The sequence below is a fragment of the Gavialis gangeticus genome, unplaced genomic scaffold, assembly GCF_001723915.1.
Source record: "Gavialis gangeticus isolate Ggan-Ray unplaced genomic scaffold, GavGan_comp1, whole genome shotgun sequence".
NCBI classification, from domain to species: Eukaryota; Metazoa; Chordata; order Crocodylia; family Gavialidae; genus Gavialis; species Gavialis gangeticus.
This window is the reverse complement of record NW_017728960.1, coordinates 2,466,775-2,477,360: the sequence shown is the minus strand read 5'-3', so window position 1 is coordinate 2,477,360 and position 10,586 is coordinate 2,466,775. Positions and strand designations below refer to the sequence as shown.

General features: G+C 43.1%; 1 long non-coding RNA gene across 1 annotated transcript; it reads left to right on the top strand.

The window, feature by feature from the left end:
• The first annotated feature begins 1,120 nt into the window (after window positions 1-1,120).
• LOC109302641 lies at window positions 1,121-5,111 on the top strand. The gene is made up of 2 exons (XR_002098884.1): window positions 1,121-1,190; window positions 3,596-5,111. It is a non-coding gene; the product is annotated as an uncharacterized LOC109302641 (long non-coding RNA).
• Window positions 5,112-10,586: the final 5,475 nt, after the last annotated feature.

The following is a 10,586-nucleotide window of genomic DNA, read 5'->3' as shown; positions in this document are numbered from 1 at the left end:
ACCCAACCCCCCCCCCCCCCCCGGTAAATCCCTAACCACTAGGATACTGAGTCACACTTCCTCTTACAGGCTCTGCTTCCGGCCCCATAATGCTCACATTCCTTTCCACCAAGGGACCAGCTGCTAGAAGAGCAATGGAAGAAGCTCCCCAGCTCTGCCTATCCCATGGGCTAGAGCTTATGGCATTCTCCTTGGAAACCAGAGGTGTGGGTTTAAATTCCCTAAAGGAGAGGTGGGCTCAGACCCCAGGTCTCATACTTCCTGGGCATCAAACAGAGGCATTAAACATTTCTTTTTGAACAGGGAACCTGAGTGGAATTGATGACCATTCCACATAGGACAGGATCACAGAAGAAAGCAAGCGCAGGGGGCCTGGACCTGATGATCTTCTGAGGTCCCTTCCAGTCTCTAACATCTATGTATCTATAAATCTATAAGTGGCACTAGAGACCATGGGGGATATATTGAGTCGCTTCTGAATGTGTACAACAAGCCAAGTCTAGTCATTTAAGGACATTTCAGGGAAAGACAGAAGCACTTAAAGAATCAAGGTGCATTATGGGACCTGGGCCAGTGGCACAGAACAGGGTTGCATATAGTGTCTTAGATGCCTAAAAACTGTTCACGTGCCATCTGGATATCTTGAGGTTATACACTAATAGGATATGAGCCTTCATGGCTACTTACAGAAGTTGAAGAGACTGTGGATTAAATTCAGCTCTTCACTAGCAATTTGCAAAGTTAAATTGCGGTTCACTTGCACGTGTACAGCAGGCTGGGCATGAAGGACAGAAGTAGGATCCTGTGCTTTGCAGCATTTCATGCTTCCTTGAAGGGGTTCATGTATTCAAGCTGATAAAAAAAAGTACATGAATGGAGCCCAGTTAATTCCTCACATAACTGAAATGTGGTCAGTGGAAAGATATCAAGAATTTTATCTGACCCATAAAACAATAATGATGCCATGCTACGTGCAGTTCAAAATTAGCTAATAAGCACCAACAGCAAGCAAAACAATTTCATTAGATGAAGGAGTTATGCATGCAGCAAAGTTTGTTTTGCAACTAATTAGGACTGTGTGCATAAAGGGTGTCTCAGGTCCTCCAGGCGCTCTCAGAATCATATAAAAGCACTCACCACCCAGGGCTCTTCTCACCACTTCTCTTGACATATTCTCCTTGGAGACCAGGGTAAGTCCATTTTGAATGAATTATTTATTGCTATCCAAAGAGTATGTAACCATGGATTTAATTTAGGATTAAATCTTGCAAAAACACCATGTGGTTCTTTTCACAAAGAATTGTTTCTATAGTTTTCCAGTTTCTACCACTGGAGCTTGTAGACTTCATAAACTGTGGCTGGAGTATTCAAGTGACATAGATAACTTGGGACCCCCCAAAAAGCCCACAACCCCTCATTCATTTTACCTGTATCTTAAGTGAATTTGATGTACAAACCATTTTGAAAAACCCTGGAGTTTTAATACATATATTTCTTTTTTTACACACACACACACACACACACAGACACACACACACGTGTGTGTATGTTCCAGTTGTTAGTTGTAGTAAAATACAAATAACTTCTATTATGTGTGTGTGTGTACATACATACAAACACACACATGCATATATACACATATATAGATATCTCTCTCTTGATCTCTCCCTGTATATATGTGTATATATATATATGTGTTCCAATTGTTAGTTGTATTTAAAAAAAAATACCACCTTTCACTAGCTATAGAATTTCCCCCAAATACTTTCATAAACCTCTATAGACTGGCAACAGATACTAAATAATTGTTTTGTTGCTGTTTGTAGGTTAATCTCTATTTATATAACATAAATCTGAAGTTTGGAGGGTCATGTATAATTTTATATAGAAATATAGAAATAGGCCTTAGCACAAACATCTTTTGATGGGGTTTTAGCACAAACTTCTATGGGCAGTTTGTTCTGCAATGGACACATTGAGGCTTCTAATACTTCTGTCCAAATGACGTGGTGTGGGTATTATAAGTGGCAGCACACATTGCTAGATGGCATGCTGGTGAGACTCCCTCTGGCAATTTTTTCATGTTTATAGCAGAACTAGTAATTTTTTTATCCAGCTCCTGCACTGGTGGAGTTCATCCTGCTTTGCTGAAGTCCAAGGCATGTCCTCCAGATGTAGCCCTGAGTGGGTACGGGTATGGAAAAACAAGAGATAATGGGTAACAGTAGGGTGGAGGCTCTGAATTTAGACACAGGGACCCTGCGTTTAGATTCCTACCCTCCTACAAGTTTCCTGATTGATTGTAGGCAGATCAGTGGGGGGGCCCTTCTTGCTAATGAGCTCATCACTCAAACTGTCAGCCCTGTCATATCTGTGTATCATCTTCCCATTGTTAAGGTGAAGATAATTATCCCTCCCTCCTTTCTTTTTTTTTTCCTTGCCTAATTAGTGTGGGCACTGTTCAGGGCAGGGACTCTCTTTTACTCTGTGATTATACAATGCCCCAGAAAATGGGGCCTCACTCTCAATGCTACTGAAATCCAGAGTGTAAATAAAGCTATCATCAACTAGGCGCGTCTCTGGTCTGGCCCATGCTGTTCTACTTGCTCAGCAAGTGACCCGAGGTGCTTTTCCACAAGTGCTATGATGCTTACAGTGTGCAAAGGATGGGGAAGAACATTTTCTAGCCTTTTCAATAGCATCTGGGATTATAAATAGGAGGACAGAAGGATGAGAAAAATGAAAAGCCAGTAATGGTGGTAACAGGCGTCCCCTCCTGGAAAGAGTAAGAGAAGTTCAGAGTCAATTAAGAGGGGCCAAGGGCTAATGTGATGAGAGGATGAGAAGGAAGCAGATAGGGACAGATATGGTTGGCAATGAAGGGCATATCAGCACCATAACTCTGATACCCCTAGAGAGCATCACCCTTGAGCATGCTGCACTCACCCATGTATATGCACCATATGGAGGGAAGTGGTGGTAAAGTCACTTGCCCTCATCCCTTAGCACATTTGAGTGTGAAGGGAATGGGAGGGGGGTGTCCCTGGAGCAAACTCATTGGCTCACATCTAGGGCTGATACCTGAAAACTGGAGCAAGTGGGGCAAAACACCTGGGAGGTCTAGGGCAGTGAGTCAGGCCTAGCAAAGGATGTCCACTTTACCCACTCTCCCAAGCCTCCTCCTCCTAATTCTGATCCCCTTTACCCACCTCTTAACCAGCCCCTTCCAACTTCTCTCATTCCTCCCTCATGATCTCACACATTTCCAGTTGTCACCATTGCTATCCCTTCCCTTCTGTTGTCCTCCCATCCTGTTTCCTGAGTTTCCCTTCACCTTCCTTTCCACTATTTCAGACCCTATTAACAAAATCAGCTGCCCCATATCCTGCATCCATGTTAATCCTCACAACACCTGAAGGAAACTGAGGCACAGAGTTAGCATGAGGTGAGCACAGTCCAGGAGAAACAAGTCATCATGGCCCAGCACGTCCTTCCTTCTAGCTTATGCCCATAATGGTAGCACCTGACCTCAGGACCTCCTCTTTCACATACGTGTGTGTATCATGTTTATTCTGCTTGCTCTTGTGTGTTGCAGGTTTGCCTCCATCCCATGTCTTGCTACGACATACCCTACCCACCTTGTGGCGTGACATTGCCACCATGCCCAGAGCCTTTCGCTGTCACTTCCAATGAGATTCATGCCGTACAGTACCCGGACAGGATAGTGGAAACTGAGCTGGAAGATGGGCAACCCTGTACTGTGATATACCCTGGCCCAATTCTCACTACTTTCCCTCAGCAGACGCTGGTGGGATCCTCTGCTTTATTTGACATGGAGCGCTTACTTGGTTCCAAGAGATCTTTTGAGTTTGAGGGCCCTCTTGGTCTGGGGGGAATATGTGGTCCTGGGAGCTTGTGTAATTCTGAACCTTTTGGTGATTTCCCCTATGGGAACTGTGGGCCTTTTTAAACCCAGCACGATTATCCATGGAACAAGAAGTAAGCAAACATGAAAAATAAGGAACAGATTCATGGCTGAGCTTGCTGATTATGGATTTTAGAAGTGCCTAGCACCCACAACTTCCACTGCGGCTAATGGAAGTTGTGAATGCTTGGCACTAGAGCTGTGTGTGGGAGCTGGAATATCCAGTCAGCTGGAAAACCACCTGGGAGCATCTACACATTCACTAATACATGTTTGGTAATGCGCATTAAATTTACTACCTCTATTGTGAGGTACCAAAAAAGGCCCATTAGTCTATTTTAATGTGCTTTAGGGAAAGCACATGGGTTTTATGTGACACTTCAATGCACATTAAAATAGGCTAATGCACATTAAAATGCATGTGTAGACATGCCCCCTATTTTCAAACTTGGGTTTTTTTCCCCCAGAAATGTGTCAGGAAAAAACCTGCAAAATTCCATGAAATTAGTTATAAAAAATGATGTCCAGAGCTGATAAAAATGTTCTGTTTTGATCCTTCAAAATGTTTATTTCCATTTTGACTTTAAAATAAAATCACATTGTCATTTACCATATAAAGTACATTATTGAGGGGAAAAAGTGTATCTGGAGATGGAAAATTGAGAAGTTCCACTCTGCTCATGCCCAGGAATGGTACGGTTGAAACTTTTCTTTGATACCTTGTTTAACAAAATTTTCATCAAAACTGATCAAACGTCCTACGGCGATTCATTTTTATTGAGCGAGAATGTACAGAGGGAAAAGTATTCTAAACCCCAAAATTACCAACCAGCTCTACCAGGATTTATTTTTTTAATGACATACACATCTTTTGCTTGTTATATTTTACTTCAGATCTATGCTATAATGGTTGCACAGCTTTGTTCTCTACTCATATTCTGCTGTGCTTGATTTATGCTGACCAGGGGACAATAAGTAACTAGAAGCAATGGAAGTTCACCCATGCTCATTAAACTTTACAGTTGGAACGGGGAAGAGTATGGTGTTCAGAATGCAAAACCTTGGAGGGGGCAGTTCATCCAAGCCTCTCTTGAAACCCTGGAAATATTTTCCTCATCTACTTCATTATCTCATTTGCAATTGTATGCATCACTTCTCATGCTCATTAAAAGCATCATAACACTTACCTCCTGGTTTTCCTTTCTCCTCCATTTCTTGTCTATGAACCATTCCGCTCTGTGCCATTCAATACCTAACAGACCCTGAAGTTCAGAAGCAAGAGGCTAATCATTCCTTTTGTGTGGTCTGTAGCATTGGGCCAGCCTGTACATAAGCATGCATTTCACCCGCACTACATATTTCAGTGCATGTGCTATTGAATACCATCTATCTTCTGCCCCATGAGGGGTGTCCTTTTCAATATCTTTTAGCTTTATGGCAGCAAAAGAGTAGAAATGAAAGACCTAAGTGACTTTTGACTTGGAAATAGTTCCTTCTCCTATATGCTATTTGCTTGGGATTCAAAATGACCTGCTCTCCTGTAACGATTTAATACATCTGTCACTTTTTGCAAAATAACCATTAAGAGCAAATAGCACTTCAGGAAAAATCTAAGAAGGCTTTTTAATAGGACTGCTCCTGTGAATGCTCCATCCATGCTGGGCTTTTCTCCTTCTACCTGAAAAAAAAGGGAAAAAAATGGCAAGGTCTAATTTATACAATCACCTTGTCACCTATTCAAACAGAGCGACCCTCCTGGAAAACTCAAGATTAAATGTAAGTACCTGTTTAAATCCTGGCATGACTGTGACCCAAGCAGACATAAATAGAAGTAAATGTCTTGGCAAAAACTTTCAGCGGCCGAGCTAAGGTGATAGAAGCCCAAATTATAACCTTTCAGCATGTGGATTCTGGCTCCGAGTTAACTTTCTACATCCTGCTAACAAAACGCTAAAATAATATCTGGCACTAGATATGACGACAGAGTTTTAACTCTGGCCCAAAGGAGACCTGCATAGACATGGCAAACGTGGAAGTTCTCACTGCGCTACATGGCTTGATATAAACACAACTGAAGTGTTACTCCATATTTCATGGAGTTACTGGTTGAGACGTTTCAGGACCTGAGACATTTGAAAGGAAAAAGTTTTAAGGTGAGACTGGATCTCTGGAAGCCCATGAGAAAGCCCCCAAAATATGCACCACAAAGACTAACACCACTGCCTCTGCTACACTATCATGTTTTTAAAGCAGACCTCATATTTTTTCCCCCGTGCCTTTGATATTTTGCTTGCTATCCACACACATACTACAGCAGCCTCTCCAGCCCTTGCAGCAGTCCTCAACCTCCTCATTTTTTTTTAATGGTCATGTTTTCTTGTTTAATAAAGCTGTAATCTCTTTTCCACAAATCACATGTAACTTGTGATGCATCCTTGTGAGATCTCCTGGGCAAATGCACTTCATGAGGCTGATTTCAGAGTGCAGCACAAGCATTCATTAAAGCTTTATAGATGCAAAGTATTGTGAAACACTAAGAGTATGTTATAAGATCTGGCCCCCGCTGTGTTGAGCAATAACAGTGTTTGAAGGTAACACAGGTCAGTTCCACAATCAGGTCGTTACTTATTATTACTTTTTAAATTATAAAATAGAAATCTTTGCCTTTGTAATTACAAAGTAACCTTGATTTTTTTTTTTCCTTTAAAAAACAAACAAAAAAAAAACCACCCAAAAAACCCATCTTTTTGAGATTATGGACCAGTCTGGAAGTGGTAGAAATCAACACATCTGTTTCAGCTCCAGTGACACTACACTGATTTATGCAGCTGTGGATCTGCTCCACAATTCCAACAATGTTTTCCAGTTCTAGCTGCAAGTGCTTCAGCTTCCCTCCGTGGTCAACCAAAATGTTCTCTTTAGCAGCTCTACAGCAACTTTTTAGCAGGTTTGCCAGTCCTTTGCTCAAAGATCCCTTGACCTTCAGCCACTTTCCCCTTCCTTAAGGATTTAACTGTGATTTGGTCCCTGAATTGGTGCCAGGGGATTCCTGCCAGTCCAGGCCAACCCCAGCTCCTTTGGGTTTTCTACAGTGCCAGAAAATTATATCCTTCCCTCTAAGGAGCCCTGTTATTGTAAAGGATATAATGGATGCATCTACATGCATACTTTAATGTGCATTAGCCTATTTCAACATGCATTAAAGTGCCACTAAAAACATGAAGACAGGCTAATGTGCATTTTCTTAGTACCTCATAATGGAGGTACTAGATTTAATGCGCATTAACTAAAGTGCGTTAATGCACATGTAGACGTGCCCAATGAGAGCAAGAGGATCACTAGCCCGTGCTACAGCAAGGTTTTCTCACCCATGAATATGGGGTTGGGCTTAGGGTCACCTGCTGATCCTTAATTAAAAGAGAGTTCACTTCCGTATCACAGCTGAGCGGCATTTTATAACGAAAGTGATCCGAGGTTGTTCAGGCACTTCAGCCAAGATACTGTATAGAGATGGAGCTGTGGACCCCTGTTGTTGCTGGAAACAAATTGCTCTCCAGAAGAAGCTGCCCAGAATCTATATGGATGGGCTGTGACTGGGCCCACAGCATGCACCCAGACCTAGGTGTGTCAGGTGGTATCACTGTCAGGGGACTTGAGGTCCACTGGTCAGGACAAAGTGGTGCTTGTGAGTGGCTCCAGCCCTCTTTGCTACGGAGTACATGCCCACTTTCTCACCTTATTTCTTCACATGCCAGTTGATTCATTTAATAAAGTCATGCTTTTTTAATGCCATAAATGATCCTGAGCAGGCAAGCTGATTCTCTGGGATTCTCTGGGCAGGATCAGCCATTGGGTGACTCTCAAGAATCTACAGCAGGAAGAATTTGAAAACATTTCACAAACACTCACAATTGCAAGGCGTCTTATCACAAAGTGAATACTATGCCACTTGGTTTAGGTGCCTGCTACTGTGTCATTGAGTCTCCATAAGACATCCTAGTCAAAGGTCACTTATGTCATGTCATGGTGTGCCACCTCAGAATTCGGGGTTTCTTGGTCTTAAGTAACTTGGACTTTGCATGTATTGGTATTAAAATTATTTTTTCAAAGAGCCTCTGTTGGCGTGAACTACATTGTGCTGACTTAGCACTGATCTGTCCCAGTGAGGATCAAACTTTATGTTCCTGGTTAGGTTTTCCCAGAATTACTTAGCTCTCCCTCTTCTGTGCTACAACAGGATCATCTGTTTTTTAAAACACTGCCTAATCACAGAATCATAGAAAATGAGGGTTAGAAGGTCAGGAGGTCACATCTAGTCCAACCCCCCTGCTCAAAGCAGGACCAGCCCCAAATAGATCATCCCAGTCAAGGCTATGTCTAACCTGATCTTAAAAACCTCCAACGATGGAGACTCTACAACCTCGCTGGGGAGCCTGTTCCAGTGTTTTACTATCCTCCTAGTGAGAAAGATTTTCCTAATGTCTAACCTAAACTTCCCTTGCTGCAACTTGAGATCATTGCTGCTTGTTCTGTCATCTGCCACCACTCTAACAGCAGTCTAACTTTGTGTGTCATAGATGGGTTGAAAGGGATCTCAAAGATCATCTGGTTCAACACCCTGCACAGATGCAGGACACATTCTTCCTATAATGCTACTCGTAAGGCTCTTCTTCCAACCTCAGGATCCCTTGGCTGTCCTCAGAGTTTTGAAGAGCTGAAATCCAGGCTTGCAAATTTTAAGTGCTCAGTTTGGGCTGCTATCTGATAAACCAGTTTTGGAAGGGCAGGGATGAGCTCTTTTGGAAGGTCTGTATCCTTTTAAGCACTTTGAGGGACAAGCTCTTAAAGGGAAAGCTCTGTGTGGCATCATTAATGTTCTTTCCCATGAGCTATTTGTTTCCCACTCTCTTTGTCTGCTAGTAATTTCAGGAGCTGCAAAAACTGCATTCATGTCACTCCTTCTTTTGCCAACATTCTTGTTGTCTGCTTATTTGGAAAAGTACTTTTCTGTCCATCTTTCTTGATTTATGAGGTACCCCTGTATAGCAAAGCTCGCAGTTTTGGGGGGGGGGTTATTTCATTCCCTCCCCTTCCCCAACCATTTCTGACTTTTTCTCTCCCTCTTTATTACCTATAGATAAGTAAAAGTGAGCTAAGACATAGGATAAGCTTCAGCATTTTATTTTGGTAGCAAATTGTATTTGTTTTGTTTTTTCTCCTTTATATTGTATAATTATTATGTTTATATTGATTTTTTACTGTTCTATATTATTGTTTTACTGGTACTATATGATTTAGGCCTACTTATGTAAGTTAGCATAAGTCATGTCAAGTCCCCATCTTGTCCCCATGCCCTGTTGTGTAACCTATGACTCATACCTACCCCACCTATGTAACTTGGTTCCTGAATGAATAGGAATGAATGAGGGTGCTTGAGAGACAATGGCAGTAGGTCTAAAAATAGCTTCTTCTGAGTGATCAAACCATTAAAACCAATACCTGGACCAACAACCCAGCCATTGGAACCACCCTCAGCATTCAAGAAACAAAAGATGAGGAAACTCATCATTGTGCCAAGGCTGCACATGCTCCGTAAGAATACCTGGAGCCCTCTGGAACAGGACTCATCTTGACTGGACAGGCCCTCCCCATAGGAGATCAGAGGTAGTCTGCCCCATAAAAAGGGGTGGTGAAGACTGACTCCTTGGGACGCCCTCTCCATCTGGACCAGCACCATGCCACACCATCTATCCACCCAGAGGCCCTGCCGGTGAGCACCCTCTGCACAACATCTACTGGACAAGGACCCCTTTCCAGCCTGGATAGGGAGCTATCATCCCCTCTTCAACCAAGGACTTGGACTCTGTTTCTCTTCCCTACCTGGACTCCAACCCTTCCACTGAGTCTCTTTCCCTTGCTGCCGTTGTGAGTGCTTGTGTGTGTGTGTGTGTGTGTGTGTGTGTGTGTGTGTGAGAGTGCTTGTGTGAGTGTCTGTAGGAACCAAGCTGTACAGTACCGTGTTCATTTAATAAAAGTGTTATTTGGACCCCTGACTTGGGTTTAGCTTTATTACAGTTCCAGCTATGCTCCTCGCCCCTCTAACTTCTGTCTCATTTCTCCCTCTCCTGCTTCTGGCTCACTGCCACCTCCAACGCCTGTCCCATGCTCCTGTGGCTCCAACTGTCCTGAGCTCCTCTCTGCCTGCAAACCCCTGTTTCTTTCCCACTGTCTCATCTCCACTGCCTTTTCCCCTGATCTCTGCCACTGTTATTGCCTTTTCCCCAGATCTCTGCCACTGTTATTGTCTCATCCCCACTACCTTTTCCCCAGATCTCTGCTACTTCTATTGCCTTGTCCTAACTGCCTTTTCCCCTGATCTCCCAGCTTTCTGCCTCTGTCTCCTGGCTGTTTCCTTCTTGCCACTAGGCTTTTTCCCTTGCTTCCACCCTGGCACCAGGTAACCCCGGGGCCACTTGACCTATAATGCCAGCTTCTCTCTAGGCTCCTGGTTCTGGAAACTTTCACTTTTTACATTTTTTCCTCTCAGTTTAACCTTCCCCCAAGTACCCCAAACACACACATACATACCATACCATCCAAGTTAGGAATTCACCTGTGTGTGTGTGTAGGTGGGTGGTTTGTGTGTGAACTGGTGAATATA